General features: G+C 41.1%; 1 protein-coding gene across 3 annotated transcripts in view; it reads right to left on the reverse strand.

Annotated features, from left to right (window-relative positions):
• LOC111870614 (irregular chiasm C-roughest protein) overlaps positions 1 to 18,882 on the reverse strand; it is a 525,714-nt gene that overhangs the window by 391,026 nt on the left and 115,806 nt on the right. The window contains exon 1 of one of the 3 annotated variants that reach the window (XM_033753921.1): positions 10,800 to 10,848. The exons of the other annotated variants lie outside the window; for them this stretch is intronic. The gene's annotated coding sequence lies outside the window, so the exon portion shown is untranslated. Of the gene's footprint in view, positions 1 to 10,799; positions 10,849 to 18,882 lie in introns of those variants that run through there. 3 annotated transcript variants of the gene reach the window in all.

Genomic DNA, 18,882 nt, shown 5'->3' on the forward strand with positions numbered 1-18,882 from the left:
ACTTCAGATTCTGTGCAATGGATCGCTGTGGGAAATTCAAAATATAAGAGGTATAATCTCGCGAAATATTTACTAGTTTTCATTGCAAGACTGTTTCGAGCACTATAAACATACTTGACTAATACGGTGCTTTGTTAAACATTTTAGTTAAAACGCATGTGTTTAACTAACTTGGCAAATTTAAGGATTCGAAATTGTGGTCTAGTAGAAGCACATTTTTTTTCTTGTATAAACATTCTTATTTCTAAGTCTGAATAGGGCCTTCAGTTACGGACCACAATTTCTTTTCACGTAACACATTAAGTGTTTTGATGGGTGGGGGGTGTTTCTGTTTCTCTTGCTATAATAAACTCTATGAAGCAATGTTCACCCTGGAAATCCGGTAGCCGCTCAGATATTCAATCAATTTTCCTCCTTTGATGTAACCTGAAAGTTCAGAGTGACCACTCATGCCTTCCCCATTGCCAAGCGAAACGAATTGCAGTCTCACGCCCTGAATTTAAAGTGTTTATATTATTGCCCCCATATCTACGCCTGTGGGTTATTTCCCTTCAGAATTTCCCTCTACATTTCTATTTTAATTTCTCCTGTCCCAAGAGCAGCTTTCTACACGCTGGCCAGTCTCGTTTTACTCTCCTTGGGCAGAACACCACACACACGCTTTGCAGAGATGTAGCAAAATGTCTGTGGGCTTTGCAGACAGTTACAAATACAAACGTACAAATGGTGGTGGGCCGGCCGGCCAGCCCCCCGGATAAGGGGAAGGGGCGAAAGGCCGCTAAGCGAGCCATATTTGTACGTTCGGATGTGAAATTATTGCAATTAGCCTGTAAAATTAGGTGTGATGATTACGGAGTGTGCTTGCACGGGCAGTGTTCTATATTTCCTTCGGTTCAGAAAATAAAGTGGAGAGTAAAAGTCACTGAATTAAAGTGGCGCCGATTTTGTTAAAATTAAAATGGAAAAAAATACACTCGCAGACGCTTGAAGTAATCTGTCATGTAATGAGTAGCACGGAAGCTGGGGCCAGAAATAAAGAACAAGCCATTCCGATCGAGAAATCGCACAGACGCGAACAGCCACAGCAACTGGAGTTCCTCGCGTGGCGGTGCAGGAAATTAAAAGAGAGGCCATCACGCTAGATGTCGCAGAAGTACCGGCACTCTCGACACCTGACAAAAGAAGACAAAAAGCATCAAAATACCGACTAGGCCGATTTGACGAAGTAGCAGTTCGTAGAGGTGTTTATATCTCCTACATTACTGAAAAACGTCTTCCAACTGTTCAAAATCTTCGTCGAAAGCTAAAAGCGACACAAATTTTCAAGGCATCAGTATCACATTAAGTGCAATTTGAAAGAAACTCAGTTTAGGTGGCGGAAAACTGCATAACAATATTTTCTTTTGACTGAGGCGTCGGATACTTGTGCCTATTATGTATGGGGCGATTCAGTTATGGAGGCTGACACGTAATATATGTAGATGGATGAGTCATACGTTTTATCTTCGCATGTGCACTGAAGTCTGGAGCGACACTTCTATGAACTATTTTATTGCTTGCATCCTGTTATGTGTTATCATATATGGTATTTTTAATATATCAGTTGAGACAACAATTCTACTGTATTAGCATTCGCTTATTGTGTGGAAGTACTGCTATATGCTTCGGCCCTGTCGGGTCATCATCAGGGAATCATTACACGAACATGTCTCTCGTTATTCGATTATTTATCGATATGGATCCGGATCTGTTATTTACAAATTTTCGTTCGGTGTGCTTTTTAATTATAACTGTTACATTTTAAATTATAAAAATGTACATTTCATTAAAAATAACATTCAAATTAGCATAAAATATAAAATTTATAATGTAAATTGTAATTAGCATAAAACGCCAAATTTTTAATTTTATACTTTATGCTAATTTGAATTTTATTTTCAAACGAAATGTATATGCATATAGGAAGGGCTCAGCTCCATGAGGTAGAGAATATACGTTTATATCAGTTAAATTTTAACAGCTAAATTATAAAGCAAACCGAACCTAAATTTATAAATCACCGTTCTAGATCAATTTCGACAAATAATCCAATAACGAGAGACATGTTAATGTAAAGATCGCCTGATGACGCTTGTACTGCGTTCTCCCGCCAAAAGTGTTGTGATAGATAATGCGCCACATCACAACGAAAAACTAAATAAAATTCTGAGGTGTAGCTGTACCAGAGAGACGCGCAGAAATGGTTACAAAAACAATATTCCATTCTCTGAAAGCCACACTGCATCGGCTCATTAAGCAGTAGACGCTTCGGCAAATACGCACACAACACTCCGCCTGCCGCCATGTCGCCCCGCTTCCAATGTCCGGGAAAAAGCAACTTTAAGTTAAACAGTGCCGAGAAGACTCATAAACGTAGGCCGCCAGAAGCCAGGCTCGACGTTTTAGAACGTGAACACCCTCAGCAACTTCCGCTCTTTGATGAACTTCACATAAATAATGTAAAGTACTAAGTAAAGGTGTCCCTGTAACAGGCCGTGCAGGCCCATAGGGTTGTGAGACGTCGAGGCTCGCACATTTTATAGACAATCAGCTCATAGATGGCGGTAAGGTTGTCAGCCCTACGCGCCGGCCGCCCTTTACCCCCAAGAATATTCCTGGTACTCATGTCTGTTAGAGGCTGAGTCGAACCCAGGGCCATAGTGCGGCTGGAAGGATTAGGTCAACTGAAAAAATCCACCTAATTGGGATTCGATACCGCGACCTTCCGGCTTGTAGCATAGTGCCTCAACCAACTACGCTACCGCGTGCCCCCACATAAATAATGTAACGAGGTGATATCAAAAACTTCTTCCTGACAATAAATTGAATACAGATTGGATATTGTTCGTGCTACCAATGGTGCACATGTAGAGGTTTATTAGTGTGTCAAATAATTTGTTTTAGTTGTTCTTGTATTTTCTGCAGCTTCATTTTCCTACCATTCATACTTTCAGTTCTAAGATATGATAAAATGTGGGAGGTTTGAAGGGAACATCCTATGTTCGGATAGAAGTTACACAGAATGACTTGTGAGGCGAAAGGTTCGCACGCTTACTTCACGTCATGATATTCACTACTGCACTTTCAAAACACTTGTTACTGTAGAGAAAGGCACGTCACTGTACTCAGTCCGAAGTCCACGCACGATAACACGCCGTTAGAACTTGGTACACACAAGGCGAATATTTTGACGTAGTTCGTTTGGTTTGTATTAGGTCTAAAGCACACGCATTCACTTTCATTCTTATTTGAGTTGTCTTTCAACTTCAACGTCTTCTTTCCGAAGGCTCTGTGAAGACCTATTTGCGGAAGTGCTCACGGCTCAAGTGTAGAATGACAGTCGACCATTTACTGTAAACAATCGTTAAAAAAGCTCCATGTAAGGCTTAACCAGCGCAGTCAAGTGACAGCGATTAGAAGATGAATGCTGGCTCTTTGTTAAAGAGAACCGTTCTACTGGGTTCCTTATGTGTTTCCCCGTTTATCTGACTGCAACAAAGCAACCATCTAACCACACAGAGAGGAGCTCTCCTGGAAACGCCAGAAAATAGCTCAGCTATGCAACAGATGTTCCACCTGCCAAATGAATCCAGTCCACACTCTCTTAACCTCTGTCTTCAAAATCCACTTGAATACAGGAAGGTTCTTTTAGTAGGTAGACGAGTTCACGGCTCTGCGTCACACGGCGACCGGTGCACTACTTGCTGCAAGGCGCATGCGAATTCTGCCGATGAATCAGTATGCATGACGGGCGACAGCGTTTGGAATGAAGTAGTTACAATTCACAGATCACAGGAGGTGTTGAAAATGCTGTCCCTCTACACGTACATACTTCTCGCAATTAATTGTTTCATTAAGGTACAGCATACTGACAGCATACCAAACATCGACCTTCACTGGATGACTTCAGCAGCTGTGTCGCTCTTCTTGCACCTGACTTTGACACTCCAGTCTCTTGAGCTAGATGTTTCAGTGATTTTCTAGGCATATGTTTAAATCGGGCCCCTATGTCATATAACTTTTCCTCAGTAAGCACTCGATTCTTATGTTTTTTCCTTGTCTATTAAGAGTCCCGTTGTTCTAAGTTTATTCACCAAATTATGAATTTTTGGTCTGCTGGGAACTTTTTCATCACGAAATTTACGTCGAAATTTTCGCCGACACTTTCTAGCAGACCTGTATTTCATATAGGTGTCAGACAGAAATACGTGTTGCTCTGAAGTACCGCACTATGACGCTAACTAGCTGCACTAAGAGGAGATGGGAAAGGGAGCTGATAAATGCTGCCTATTGCTGACAAATCACAAACAAACTCTCACACATAAACCGCACTGCTTGCAGTGAAACATAACACCATCAAGCGGTCTAAAAGCTAATTACTTGCCCCCATTCCAAACGTTATCGGCTAACTCACTGGCAAAATTCGTATGCACCTCGCAGTAGGAGGCTCACAGGCCACCGCGAAGCGCAGACCCATGAACTCGTCAAGCTACTAAAAAGCCTCCCTGTATAATCCCTACCATGCCTAGGTCTTCCAACTGATTTTTGCTACACGCTTTCTGACCCACATTTACGTGCTTATTTATGTAACGAATATTTTCAGCTACATAGGTTTTATGTTATGTGGAAGGAGGACTGCGAATTATGAATTTGGAAAGAACCCATTTCTGGTACTATGTACACAATTTTCTTGCACGGACTGAGGAATTCACGCAACACTTCTGCCCGGATAGTAGGTTTATGGGTCGATAATCGAACCTAGGGCCTCCAGAATACGTGATAATCATTCAACTGTGATATATTGTGCTGCACTGGTACCGTGTTTGTTTGGAGACGCTTTGGTAAAGAACGTGGCTCGAATTACAGAACAGATACATAAACCATTCTCTGCCTGGAGGTAAACTTGCTCAATTTTATGTTTCCTGCTTATGTTCGTTACAGTTATGTCTGAGGGCACATAATAACAAAATAAGTACATAGGAGTAAAAGCAACATTTCAAAACATATTAAGGTCTGCACCAGGATGTATCTTCCGAATAAACCTAGTTCTTGCCAGGCGAATTTGGAGGAAATGGAAACGCCAAAATTCCACTGACCGAATTTCGAGGAAGAATACTAGCAATCATGTGAAGCACGTGCGTCTCTGTGGAAGCAAGCAACAGATTTTCCTCAATTATAGTTTAATAAATACGCTGTAGCCTGATGCAATCTTTCCCTTGTAAGGTCACGAGTATAAATTCCTCTGCTGGATTTTGGTGAAACCGAACGAGTTTAGGAAGATCAATAAAACAGCACAGAGAGCAGACATTACATACCTTGGAAGGGCATATACATCGTACACTTGTTATTTATAAGTTACCAGTGCCACGTGAATCGTGCTATTGGATTACTGAAACTTTCTGACGTGAGATCTCACAGTTCTGTCGCTCCTGCCACTGCCTTGTTTAAGATCGAAATCAGAAATTCGTGGTAATCACTACAAACGCAGCAATATACGAAATATTAACTCGTTGCCCAGGAATTTGAGGACGCGGTTTCTGATTCGCCAAAAAAGATCAAACCATTTGCGACTACAATCAGTGCTTGTAGAACCACATGAGGGCCCGTGGTATTCTGGACACACTCCTAATTTATTTATTCTCTGTAACGGATTGTAAGTCAGGATGAATAAGCTGCAAGAGACAGAGAGAGAGAGTAGAGCAAGTGGTCACTTTTAAATTATTTACACGGACAAGAGAAACATTGGTCCATTGACAACCGAGCCATAGCTCTAGCGGTTAGTCCCTGGCTTCCCGCCGCGGCGGCCCGGGTTCGATCCCGGATCTGGTCAAGTGGGATTTGTGGTGGACAAAGTGGTGCTGGGCGGATTTTCTCCGAGTACTTCGGTTTCCCCTGCCAATCTTCATTCCACCAAATTCTCCATTATCATAATCACCCGGGGCAGGTACAATAGGCCAATCAGTGGCCGACGTGTCGAGTGGACCCAATTGGACTCCACCTCCCACTAAGCAAATTAGAAAGAAAATTGGTCCATTGACTGGTAACCCTGCGTACCAACCCATGTCGATCATAATGAGTGAAACTCTNAGTTCATATAACGAGTCACAAATGGTAACAGTTTTTGTAATTATATATTTACGAACAACGCATAGCAACTTGTGATAGTGGTTCTTAAAAATAAGCCGTTCCTGTTTCTTCTCCTATCGCTCTCCATTTTACAGTACGAAACCGTCCTTACTTCATGATAAATAGCACTGCTGATGGATAAAGGTTAATTAACCAAATAATCCGACAGGGAACACATGAATTAATTTCGACGGCAGTTTATTGGATTTCATAAAATTCTTAAAATTATTTCAAATGTGAAGCGTTACGCTTTTCATTTTCTACTTTAGCTCTACAGAAATAATGAACTCGGTTATATTTACAGTCCAAGTTCCTTGAATCCGTGTTACGGTGAGTTCATGACGACTGCATGCGTGTCCTTGGTGGACACTGTCGCTCTAGACATGTCAGTGGGATGGACCAGCGTGCATAACGTATCATTATTGAGTAATTGCTTTGTCGTAATTGGTACACTTCGATTTCTGTCTGCGCTGAGGGTAGTACATGGCGTCCGTGTGAAGAAATGCCGGTTAGTTAACAATACTCACAATTTCTCTTGAGGATGAAAACAGATCACATTTTTGCAATACTTCCATAATTTTATGCAATCATCATCAGCTACCCCAAGCTAATAACAGGTGAAGGGAAACGGGTTTCTGGAAAAATCCGAATGCCTCTGTAAAGAGGTGACTCCCATACGTATACATGTAGCATATCCAGTTGATAGAGCATCCTCCCCAAGGTAAGCCGATCTACGAGTATCAGCGTCATTGCTATATTCTGACTGAATTCTGACTCACTCATTAACTTACTAATGTGGCGAGCCTGCACGAAACTCTACACTGAGAATTATTTTATAAGAAGCTCTAAAATTAGACTTCTGCGATTTTGTCAGTAATAATTCCTTAATGCCTAAATGTTACGTACTTTTTGTTTCTCGTTAAGTACTCATCAAACTAAAAAAAGAGATTATGATACAGCACTCACTCACTCACTCACTCACTCACTCACTCACATAGTCGAGCCCTTCTTGAAAAGCTGCCCATTGTGCAGCTACTCAAGAACTTTCCAGAATTTTACGTAACCCGAAGGTTCATTACCGTATTCACAAGAACCCTTCACCGGTCCCTATCCTGAACCAGATCAATCCAATCCATACCATCCCATCCCTTTTTCCTTCTGGCTTTCCCGCCAATATCCTATATGCATTCCTCTTCTCCCCCATCCGTGCTACATTCCTTGCCCATCTCATCATCCTTGACTTGTTCACTTTAATTATATATGATACAACATTTACTATTCATATCTTCTTGTTATGGGAAATTTACAATTTTCACAGGACTTAATTTTATTATAAATAAAACCTACATGGACGCTTTACGCGTGTCTTAACAGCCGAAGTATCGCTGGATGCCATTCTGCGTCCGAAAGTCTGCAGACGCCCCAGGCGAATTACTGGAAGTAATATCGGCGGAGAGATTGCTTGTTGTGCCAGAGTTCACATACCAAGGAGGCATCACGGGCTGGCCCTGTGAGATTGACGAGCAGTGTGAGCTCTCCTGTTCCTCCTGTTTAGTTGCGTGCACATGCTCCTGCAGTATGTTCCTGATGAAACATGAAACGTTCAAAATTGTCTGTGAGACTGTAACATAAATGTGCAAGCGTTCACAATACACGTTCAGAGTAGCTAAGATTTCCTTTCAGATTTGGCGTAGTTTCAGAAATAAGGTAATTTTGACGCTCGACATACGTAACAGGTCTGATTATCTAAACTATTTAATCTTTCAAGCGAGAAAAACAGAACAAATTAATTAATATGAAAAGGGTGGCCCGGAAATCTGCATAATTTTCATCAATTTATGATTCTGATAGCTACAATAGTTTTGATTTATGGGTAGAATGAGACACAGAACGTCTTTTTATTTACTTTGTTAATAGCACTGGTTTAAGGACGAAAGTCTGGTTGTAGAACGAAGTCATTAAAGTCATCAAATTAACTAAGGGTTTACGAAATTATCTTATATCAATATTTGAAGGCCAATATCGAAAAAGTAAAGGTCAAATCTCGCCTTTTGGGATGTGGCGCCGTGTAAATATTGTGTGATTAGACGTTTCGGAAGAACATATCACCTCCATCTTCAAGAAAGAAAAATCTACGAGCTAGAAACCACCGTCAGCAGGTGGCTAGAGTCTGCGGCCACCTGTTCACGACGGTTCCTCGCTCGAGGATTTTCCTTCCCTGAAGATGGAGGCGATATATTCCTCCGAAAAGTTGGTCACACAAGTTGAACAGGCGCCACATCGCAGAAGACGACATTCTTCATAGTTACCTCTGTGAGAACCTAAAATCTTATATAAATGTCAGTCACTGTACATCATGATGGACTGACCAACTCTCAGTTAATACTGCAACACCCTGGACACACTTCAGTAACACACCTAAATTCCTGTTTGTATCAGACCTTCGAAACTGCAGACTTGTTAATTATTTTCATTTTCCGAATAATATTTCCACCTCATATGCTTTCTCATGTAATAATTAACTGACTAATGAATCAAGTGATTCGTTCTATGGAGTTAAGACTTTCAAGAGAATGACAGTCTCTCGGCTTGTCAAGATATTATTATTATTATTATTGTTATTGTTGCTCTTGTGAACAAGATAATAAACCTTCGGGTTCCACGAAATTCTGGAAAGTTCTTGAGTAGCTACACAATTGTCGGCTTCTCAAGTAGGGCTCCGCTCCATGAATTATTATTATTATTATTATTATTATTATTATTATTATTATAATCATCATCATCATCATCACTCCACAACCCTTTGTTGGACCTTGGCCACTTTTACTGTTTCTTGATCCTGTACACAGTAGGACTCCTTAGACGGGGGATCAGCCCATCGCAAGGCCTCTACCTACACACAATACAAACATAGAATAAACGCACACAACACGGACACCCATGCCTTGAGTGACCTGAAGATGGAAGCGACATGTTCAAGCGTCGGCTGACTTTCACCGGACTGCACGGCGATATATCTCAGAAGATAAACTCTTCATGAGAGAACCCCAAATCCCGGTTGCATATTGTGTCCCAATGTACTCCAAGGTCTTCCACGTGCTCTGCCCCCTTTCGGGTTTCAGAACGAAATATGTGAATTTCTTAACTTTCCATGAGCTCCATGCCCCAGTTCGCTCATCATACAATTATCCTAACAGTACTTGGCGAGGAGTAGCTAACAGAGAAAGCGCCCACTGCATTAAACTTACTAGAAGAACTCGATTAGATCTACTTTTCCATATTAACTATACTATGAATGCTGCTTGACAGAATGAAGGGTGAATACCAGACTCTTGTCTGTGTGCTAAAATGTTCTCGAGCGCTCAACCGTGTCGATGTTAAGTTACAAACAAAGGTTTCAGAGATATCCTACGTCTCCATCATCAGGGTGGATGTGAAACATCCGTCGACAGGGTCAATATGACACATCGACCCTGATAATAGAAGTGGAGGATATATCCGAAACGTTGGTTTTTAACTCAACACTGACGTGGCTGATCGCCAAGGAATATTTTGTCGCATTTACTCGCCGCGAGAGCCCCAAATCTTGAACAACATAAAGAGCTCAACATCACGCAAAGGAAGGCAGATAGCGGCTTGTAGCAGTGTTTGTGCGCTGCACGTGAGGCAGAGAGACCTAACAAGCTATACTATTACAGCAAAAACTTTTCCAAGAAATACATTTTTATAAAAAATATATAACTTGTAACTGTGTAAAATTTACATGAAGAGTAAAGCTAAATTCATTTTGCCGTCTTGCCTCTGAGTGGCAAGGATCAGAAACACGTGATGCTCTGCATCTATCCTATTAAATTTGTTACACTGGATGGCACATTATTTCAATAATCACTAAAAGTGTAACGGTGTAGATGCCACATGCTAAAAAGTAAAATTATGAAACTTCTTACTCTGCAATTTTCTCCAACAGCCCATTTGTTCCACTGTCTTGCTCCTCTATAGCCTCGTTAATCAAAATATTGTCATCATCAGAAACGAGTTACGTTGCCAGATGAACGTTCCTGGGTAGTAAATACCTGGGCTATAAATGTACAAGTAAAGGTAAAGTAAATTTGTCCCTATACTTAACTAATTAAACACTACGCCATTAAGGCGTATGGGGAGTGGATATATAGATCCATATTTTCTTGACCTCGGCACTGGTTAGAGGTGAGTGGTCAGCTTCACGCCTCTCCCTCTTTACCCCGGGATAAGAGCCCCCGGTACCCACTGGATAGGAGGTTGAGTGAACCCCGGAGCCGGTCTGGACGACATGGAGAAGAGAAAATTCTTGCTACTACTGGAACTCGAACTCCGGCCCCTCGGTGGTCCAGTCTGTAGCCAGTCGCTATACCGACTGCGCTATCCCGGTTCATCACAGATGTACAAGTAAATGCGAATATTAAATTCCTATGAAACTGCAACCTGCGCATCATAACATGTTGGTATTTTCTTTGAAATTTCATTCAGCAAGATCAGTTTTCGTCATTTTCGTGCTATTATTGGAATAATTCGTTTCATCAGATATGCACTAATTATCTCCGATATCGAAAGCTCAATTGACCATTCATCACGTGATGTTGAAATGATGGACTCACCAGCAGTGCCATGAACGTTATGTATAACTTCTGGACCAAAACTCTCACCTGTAACAAACATAAAACAAACGTTAAAATCCCAAGCTTCAGATCTGGGTGCACAGTACACATACTTGTACATGTAGCTGAAAGACAAAACTCAGTCCTGCGTATTTTTCTCCTTAAACTGTAATGGCGTCTAATTATAGAACACGAAATTTGGGACTGGTCATGAAGATTTATGCTGTGACACTCCGTGTTATTATAACGAGGGATCCGGTAGGAGGATACCAGACTTTCGAAGAATATCTTGCCTCCATCTTCAGAGTAAAAGAAAACAAGTTCTAGAATCTGTCTGGTTACAGGGAAGAGAGATGAAAGGAAAACGAGTTGAGTAAAACAGGAGCGGCCAAACAGAGCCAGGGATCGGGAAGAAGAGAGTGGTTCCAGATGGCCTGATAGAGACCGTAGCCCCTGAAGAGGACATCAGGATAAGAGGAAAAGAAAACCCAAAGATTGTTAGTACAAGGGCCAGGAGCAGCTGAAAGTCAAGCGAACAGCTCACCTTGGAAGGAACCGCCTCATTTCCTCCATGGTTTGAGGAGCTTCCGTGATCTGCTCAAGGGAAACCATAACATATCGTTTCATATAACCTGCAGTAAGATACTGTTTAGAATTATTTTCTCAACGAGGTATCGGTGTCTCAGTAATTGTCCTTTTCTCATGAGCCGCTTTTTCAGAAAATCTCATGATTTCACCCATTTTAGCCAGCAATGGGAGAGCCCGATAGATGTGTACATCACAGTGCTACGCCGTAATATTCAAGGCCTTTGTTTAAACACACAGCAATGTAACAAGTGTCAAGTTTCCTTTACAATTGCATTAATTTGCATGGGTCAGTTTCAAGTTTCAGGATGCCGTTGTTGGGAACGCCAGAATTATGTCGCGTAGCCTTCATCTGAAGCGCTTCTATCATTAGCTTACGGATCATCTCATCTTTATCCTTCTTCCTCCTTAAGTAATGACGGTATCAAGGCCGAGTTGTCACGTGTCTGCTCCCCTTCAGAACATTCTGATTGGCGGATTTTCGTCAAGCATGGAATAGAAGTGTACCCCAGTTTCCCCCCCAACTAACTATCTCTGTACAGGAGAGTTCTTCTTGGGAAGCTAGCAGTCGCGCAGCCGCTCAAGAAATTACCCATGTTTAAAACATCCCACCACTAACCCCCATGGCATTCCCTTAAAATTCATTTGAATTATCTTCACACCTACAGGCAGCCTCTTCACTTAAAGGCTTTGTGATTAAAACTACCGCATCCCAATAATGTAAACGTGGCGAATATGCAAACGTCTGAGGTGGAATCAACAATAATTTCACTTAGCATAAGTCCTTAAATGCGTGTGCCAATAGACTTTCGAAGAATTGAGAAACTTTCTTAAGATACACATATTTTAGTATGATATTAAAGTGCAATAAGTCTAAAAACAATTCTGTTGTTCTCTTGGTGCTGACAGATAATGAAACACTGGACCTGAGTTATTTTAGACCAAATCCTCAGTAGTGTTTGTAGGATTTCGTAATGGTATTTATATTTTCGCCCACTAAATCAACATGATGACTATATAACCTTTTAGATTCGGTCTATCTGCACCTGCTCACGCTGGTTCTTCGCTTGCGGATTTTCTTTTCTTTTCTTATACCCTGAAGATGGAAGCGATACGTTCCTCCGAAACGTCGGTTAACACAATATCTATACGGCGCCACATCCCAGAAGACTGCTTTCTTCATGATCTTCAGAAGCTGAGGTGTCCTCGTCAGTCGAAGTCCTCCCTCACTTTCTTGCATCTCCTTGTTTTAGGCAACTCTGAATAGGACACATAAACCGAATGATTTTCCTGTACGGTCTTTACTATATGCTTGTTATGTTTCGAGTATTGTTACAGCTCTCTGTTCTCTGGCGAATTTAAGCTCGGAAATGTACGCAGTAACTATGTTGTAGGGTTCACATTACAGCACACAATTTATGGACAGTTCTTGCAAGGAAATTACGGTACGTACGTCATAAGCGTCTCGTTCGCAGTGATGGAGATTTGGAGCGCTTAGACGTAAGAAGTCTTGGAATTATTAGCGAGAAAATTAATAAGATGCCTGCTGAGAAACAGTTGAGTAAAGTTTGGTGTTCAGACTGTCTGTATCAGAGAAAAAAATTACGTAAATAGAAGACATAGTTTAAGCATGTGTTGGAAGGTACACGTTCCTCTTACAGCTGATATTCACGACTCTCAGCGCTAAATACGATTTATAAAAGAGTTCAACCTTCCCTTAAGTCCTTCTGTTAGCTACCAGGACATTTGATAAGATGGAGGCTGTTGCGCGGTTTAAAACAGCTATTCTGCTGCCATGCGTTATATTAACGTGGGTACACATGGAGAATGCATTCACATTTGTAAGTTACAGCGCGTTTCGATCATTTATTTCCTCTTATCTTTCCGGATTTCTTTCTTTCCTTCTTCACTTCTCTTCTTAGTTTGACGTTTTCTATCTTTTTTTTATCACTAATCGAACCCACTGCGACTCACTGAGATTCTACAAATGAAGACTCATTTGCTTGCAGAGAATCCCTCTGTACCCTCTGTGACGTTCGTGACGCATCAAATGGAGTTTCGGGCCTGTCTAAGCAGCAGACCCGGCTCGACTTGAGTGAACTGGGATCGGTAGCCATAACTGTGACCGAGACGCTACAAAGGCAGGCTGATCTGGTTGGTACAAGAGCCCTGTGTACCTAGCCACACTGCAAGAGTCTAGTCTACTAACCGAATGGAGCCCGTCGAAGATGCTACAGAGGTAGCTTTCAGCTTCATTCGACTCCATTTAAATAGTGTGAGAAAGCTGTACAGAATTCTAAACAAAACAAATGGGTCTGTTTTGAAGCGCCATATTGAGTCAGTCTCGACTCGACTAAAATGGAATCTGTTCGGTTAGTACGCCAGATTTGTACGCTGCAGTGCGTTGGGTGTAGCATGCTTTGTGACATTAAATTGCAAATTATTCATATAACTGGAGAATAAACCAAATTGCATGTTATGTGGGCAAGAAAGGAAATTATGTACGTTAGATTGATCGTTTACTCCGTGAGATAGCCCTCATTCGTTTCCGCGTTACATATACTCAGATCTAATTCTTCATATATTTCCAAGATACATATTTCAGACTTTAATATGTTGTGGTGACATTTCCTTCAGACACTTCGTTATAGTCGAAAAAGAACAAGAAAACTATGCAGGACATGAGATTATCACAGAAGCAGTTATGAAGAATTCTATCTCAAGGAATGTTTCGTTGTGTAATCCGATAAAAGTTAACCGACGTTTCAAAGGAATATGCCGCCTCTCTCTTCACGATTCAAGTGTAAGTCAAGCAAGAAACCTGCATAAAATAACCAGCAAGCAGGGCAAAAAAGCTTCGTTTGGCTTAGCTAACCTTTCAAATCTAAAGGTGATAATTTCCTCCTAAACGCTGGTTAACTTTGAACGGACTCCTAAATCATTCGATACCCAAAGTTAATTGCAACATAAGTCTATATGATATTTTCAATAACAACTTCAAGTATAACAAAGTAAAGCTTTAAAATTAGTTACCAAAGAGAACTATACCACGGATAACATGTACGAAAAAGTTTCAGAACTTTGTAAGTTCAAAGGAAACAAATGTGCTGGCATATATTTTATCGCGAATATAATTTCAGTGACACCTGGTTCCAAGACTAATGGCTTGAGCCTCAGGTACCGTATTGAGGTGACAGTGCAAGGTGTATTTATATCCTCACAGGATTTACCCTCATGACCCGGCGTGAAGTTTAAAATTTATTTCAATTTAACATACACCCATGTGAGTTAATATTTCTGAAAATGAGTTAAGGATCTCAAACTTCTCATTATTTATTAAACGTTAATTTGAGCTTTATGTAAAGATTGTAGCTTAATAAACTATTTTTAAAAGTTACCAACAAGAACATAGGAGTGTATACTGGTACAAGTAACAGCAAGACTTCGAAATCCATTACTATCTGTTCGTACTGATTGAAATAAAAAAGAAACGGTTATGACAACACAACAGTATCCGCAGACACAGAGTTAGTGCGGTCCATGATAAGGAATCCACTGGTATGATATTGTCACGTGTATCGGTGAGTAACGGCGGGTGTTCGGGATTGGATGAACGGGTTTACTTACCCCTTATACGCACCACAGGTAATTACAGCGCTATCGCTATTTCTACACTTTATAATTCACTGTCACACACATTCTTCCCCTCCTGGCAATGCAGTTAAAACACAGGAACTATAACAGTCTCACTGAAAAACACACCCCAATTATTAAACATAACTAAAACCCTCTAATCACTAGTTAATTCTTCACAGGCAGACTTCTAATTCTTCTTCTGGCCACACTGCTGTAACCTTGGAACTTCCGAACTCAGGTGAAGTCAATTTCCATTCCCGTATTCTCTAATATCCTCTCGGCAAGGACCACGCACAGAAAACAGAGCCCCTCTATTATTGCGTGGCGCAGACCACACAGAAAACACGTGTCACGTGTCAGACTGCGAGTTGATTTTTCCGTTAGCAGCACTGGGCGTGGCGAGGACGACATAGAAAACACAGCCTGGCTTATTATTGCGTGTTTTTATTCTTATTGGGGTGAGACTGAGTCCACTTGGTACTGCGGCCACTACTGGCCTATTGTACCAGCCACAGATGATAGGTGAGGGTGATTGTGGAGCAATTGGTAGAATGAAGACTGGCAGGGGAAATTTCAGTTAGAGTATCTGAAGTGAAAGTTCATTGTGATTCTAAATTATTGTCGGTGTTGCCATGGCCTATAATTTTCCAAGTGGAAAAACCAAAATGAAACTGCTAGAGATATGAAAGTGTAACTCCAAAAGTTTTATTTTATAACGCTGTACTTACCTCATTGTTGTCTTGGAGAAAACATGTCGTCATAATTCAAAATGGCGACTGTTAAAGAGAAAGCAACGTACGCTGTTTGGTTTTTCGAAACAGACTCCGTTATGAAAATGAAATGTCGTTACAGAACTCAATATGGAAGAGATCCGCCTTCAGATAGCGCTATCCGACGCTGGTCAAAACAATTTCAAGAGACTGGTAGTGTTTTGCACCGAAAAGGAGTGGAAAGACCGAGCACTTCTGAGGAGGATGTTGATCGAATCCAGGAAGTACATTCTAAAGGGTTCTGACAATGGAGAAAGTCCAAAAACCCAGTAATTCTGAATCCAGGAACAACGGGTATTTGTCGCGCTATGAAAGGCGCGCATGTTGCAGTTGTCTGTCATTCTGCAGTATTGATTGTAGGAAAAATAAAACTTTTGCATTACATTTTCATATTCCGTTAACAGTTTTATTTTTTATTTTTTTTATTTTTGGTTTGAAAATTATAGGCTACGAAAATGCCGACAATAATTTAGAATCATCCTGTACATTGAGATATTTCGCAAACACGGCCTCAGTGGAACAGACCCTATATATGCTACTGTGTGAGTACATGCCAAATATACGAACATTAAACTCTAGAGGATCCAACCCTTTTCCCGCAGGCCATAAATTTATTATTGTCAGAGATATATATATAATCAAACTGGCATTTAAGAGAGACTAATTACTGTAGATCCTAACCTAGCCACAACTGTTATATCGAAGCTCTCGTGAGGGTTAATAAATGTCATTTGTAGTTGTATAAGAACGTTATCAACGTCATTCGCCGACTGGAGGAGATTAGAGAGACTCGGTGTTGTTGATGCAATAGTTTCAGTGGTGGACTGGCAGACACTGGAGAGAATTTCCGGGATAACAACGTGAGGCAACCTGGAACCTTGTTTCAGGTTTTGTTCGGTCTATGCTCCAGACCTTTCTACAAGACAGAAAATGTTTGTTTCAGTACTATATACGTATACATCCAAACCGCTATCCCATATTCAAAATAACAGAATATTTCCGACAGACTGCGTTCTAATTGGTTACTTTCCTCTTCAGATTGTATTCCTAGGTGCCTTGTTTTCATTTCCTATATCCCACTGGCTGCAACAGTGTGAAATGCGATTTTTCTTCGGCACGAATCCACGTTTTGAGAGCTTCTCCGAGTAAGTACTACCTCATTCTCACACGTCACACTCAACCTCAACATTCGATACTAAAAACCATCTGGCCTACAATGGCCCTGTGCAGTTAAACAGTCGCAGAATGTCTCACCTCGATGGCCGTTGTCTGCTGATTATTGGTGGGTGTTCAGCCGGCTTCATAATCTGAACTCATCTCTCCGGCTACTGTGTCTGCCTTGTTTAACGGTTCAGAAGCTCCTGTCAGGGACTGAATGAGAAATTCTGATATGAATGGTAATTGATTGTCATTGTCTGTGAAAGCCGGTAAGGACAAGCGCAAACGCAGACGCAAGTTCTCTTCTAACAATTCATGCCGCTGATTTGTGGTCCTTTGTTACAAAGTTAGAAGAAATCGCAACGCACTACTTGCAGACTCGTAGTCAGTTGAAACTTACGGGCCTAGAACATGCAGACACAAGCGATACTTGTTTTCGAGAGGTACTCCGTTCCAGTCTCAGACGGACTGTTGTCTCTCCATGACTAAGGGTGTTTTCGGTCTTTTTCGAGACGGGGTTGTAGTTTTAAATAGGCCATTAATGTTTATAAATTCTTGGTTAAATAATTATCTTAGTGGAGTAAGAGTTACTAGCTGATCAGTTCGTCAAAACGCAGACTGCCCCCATGGAACACCCCGTCTTATTGCCGTGTTCACAATGACTCGTCACTGATTTCTTACTGGGCTGGATAAGTCTATTCCACACTCTCACACGCTATGACTATGAGACCTCTTTTCGTATCATCAACTAATTTGTCTTCCAAGTGATGTCACATGTTCCCCCCACTTGCTCACCGTCGAGTACGAAGCAGTTCCCTGTTCGTACTGCACTTGTAACTGCCTAAGAGCAGGCCCGAAGAATGAACTCCTTAACCCGAGCGTCGGCTTGTACGTCGGAGCTGTAGTATTCCTATTTCGTCCCCATATGCTGCTTCTGTAGCGTGTGGAATTAACTTAACTCGAGCATTAACTGGTATCACGACGCCCTAACCTTAGCGCCTTCCTAATTACCAATCGACCACAAGCCTCAGGCAACTCTTAGCGTCTAGCGAATTTGGGGTCGGAATCCTGTATCGATTCACAAAGGCTTTAAGTCAGCAAGAGAACAAATAACAGGGGACAATGGAGGGCCTAAAATATGCTTCGCTCAAAATTACAAACTGATGTCTTACATTTATAAAAGTAATAAACATATTAATAATGAAATCATAATGATATTAAGCCCATATTGGTGGGAAAGCCAGAAGGAAATAGATCACTGGGAAGACCAAGGCGTAGGTGGGTGGACAATATTAAGATGGATCTTAGAGAGATAGGATGGTATTGATTGGATTTATCTGGCTCAGGATAGGGACCAGTGGAGTGTTCTTGCGAACACGGTAATGAACCTTCGGGTTCCATAAAATACTCGGAAGTTCTTGAGTAGCTGCACAATTGGCAGCTTCTCAAGAAGGGCTCAGCTCCATGAGTAAGTAAGTAAGTAATAATAAGCCGCTATGATACTTCATTTCTCAGAAAATGTCTTCCTACGATACATCTTGATGTTGCTAGAAGCGTTCTTGTCAAAAGGATTTTCATGAAGAATTATCATTAATGATTTATCTCATACGTGTACTAGAGAACAAATGACACCTCAAGATCTCAGTCAGGAACGAAGAAATATTGACACGCGAGGCTTTGGTCAGTCGCGAGACAGTTTTGTTTTACACGTTTCTAAAGGCAAAGGGTAATTTTGTATTGTCTTCACACAATTTTAGAGAAACATGAGAAAAATATATAAGAATTTTTATGTATGTCAACTACTGTTCGTATAAAGTATATAAAACATTTGCTTCACACGCAATTTCTTTAAATGCATTTATTTTTGGCATTCGAATTGGAAATATTTCGCCGCTACGGACTTAAACGTATCGTCGAATATTCATGGGGCAGAA

This window comes from Cryptotermes secundus, unplaced genomic scaffold (genome assembly GCF_002891405.2).
Source record: "Cryptotermes secundus unplaced genomic scaffold, Csec_1.0 scaffold363, whole genome shotgun sequence".
Classification (NCBI taxonomy): domain Eukaryota; kingdom Metazoa; phylum Arthropoda; class Insecta; order Blattodea; family Kalotermitidae; genus Cryptotermes; species Cryptotermes secundus.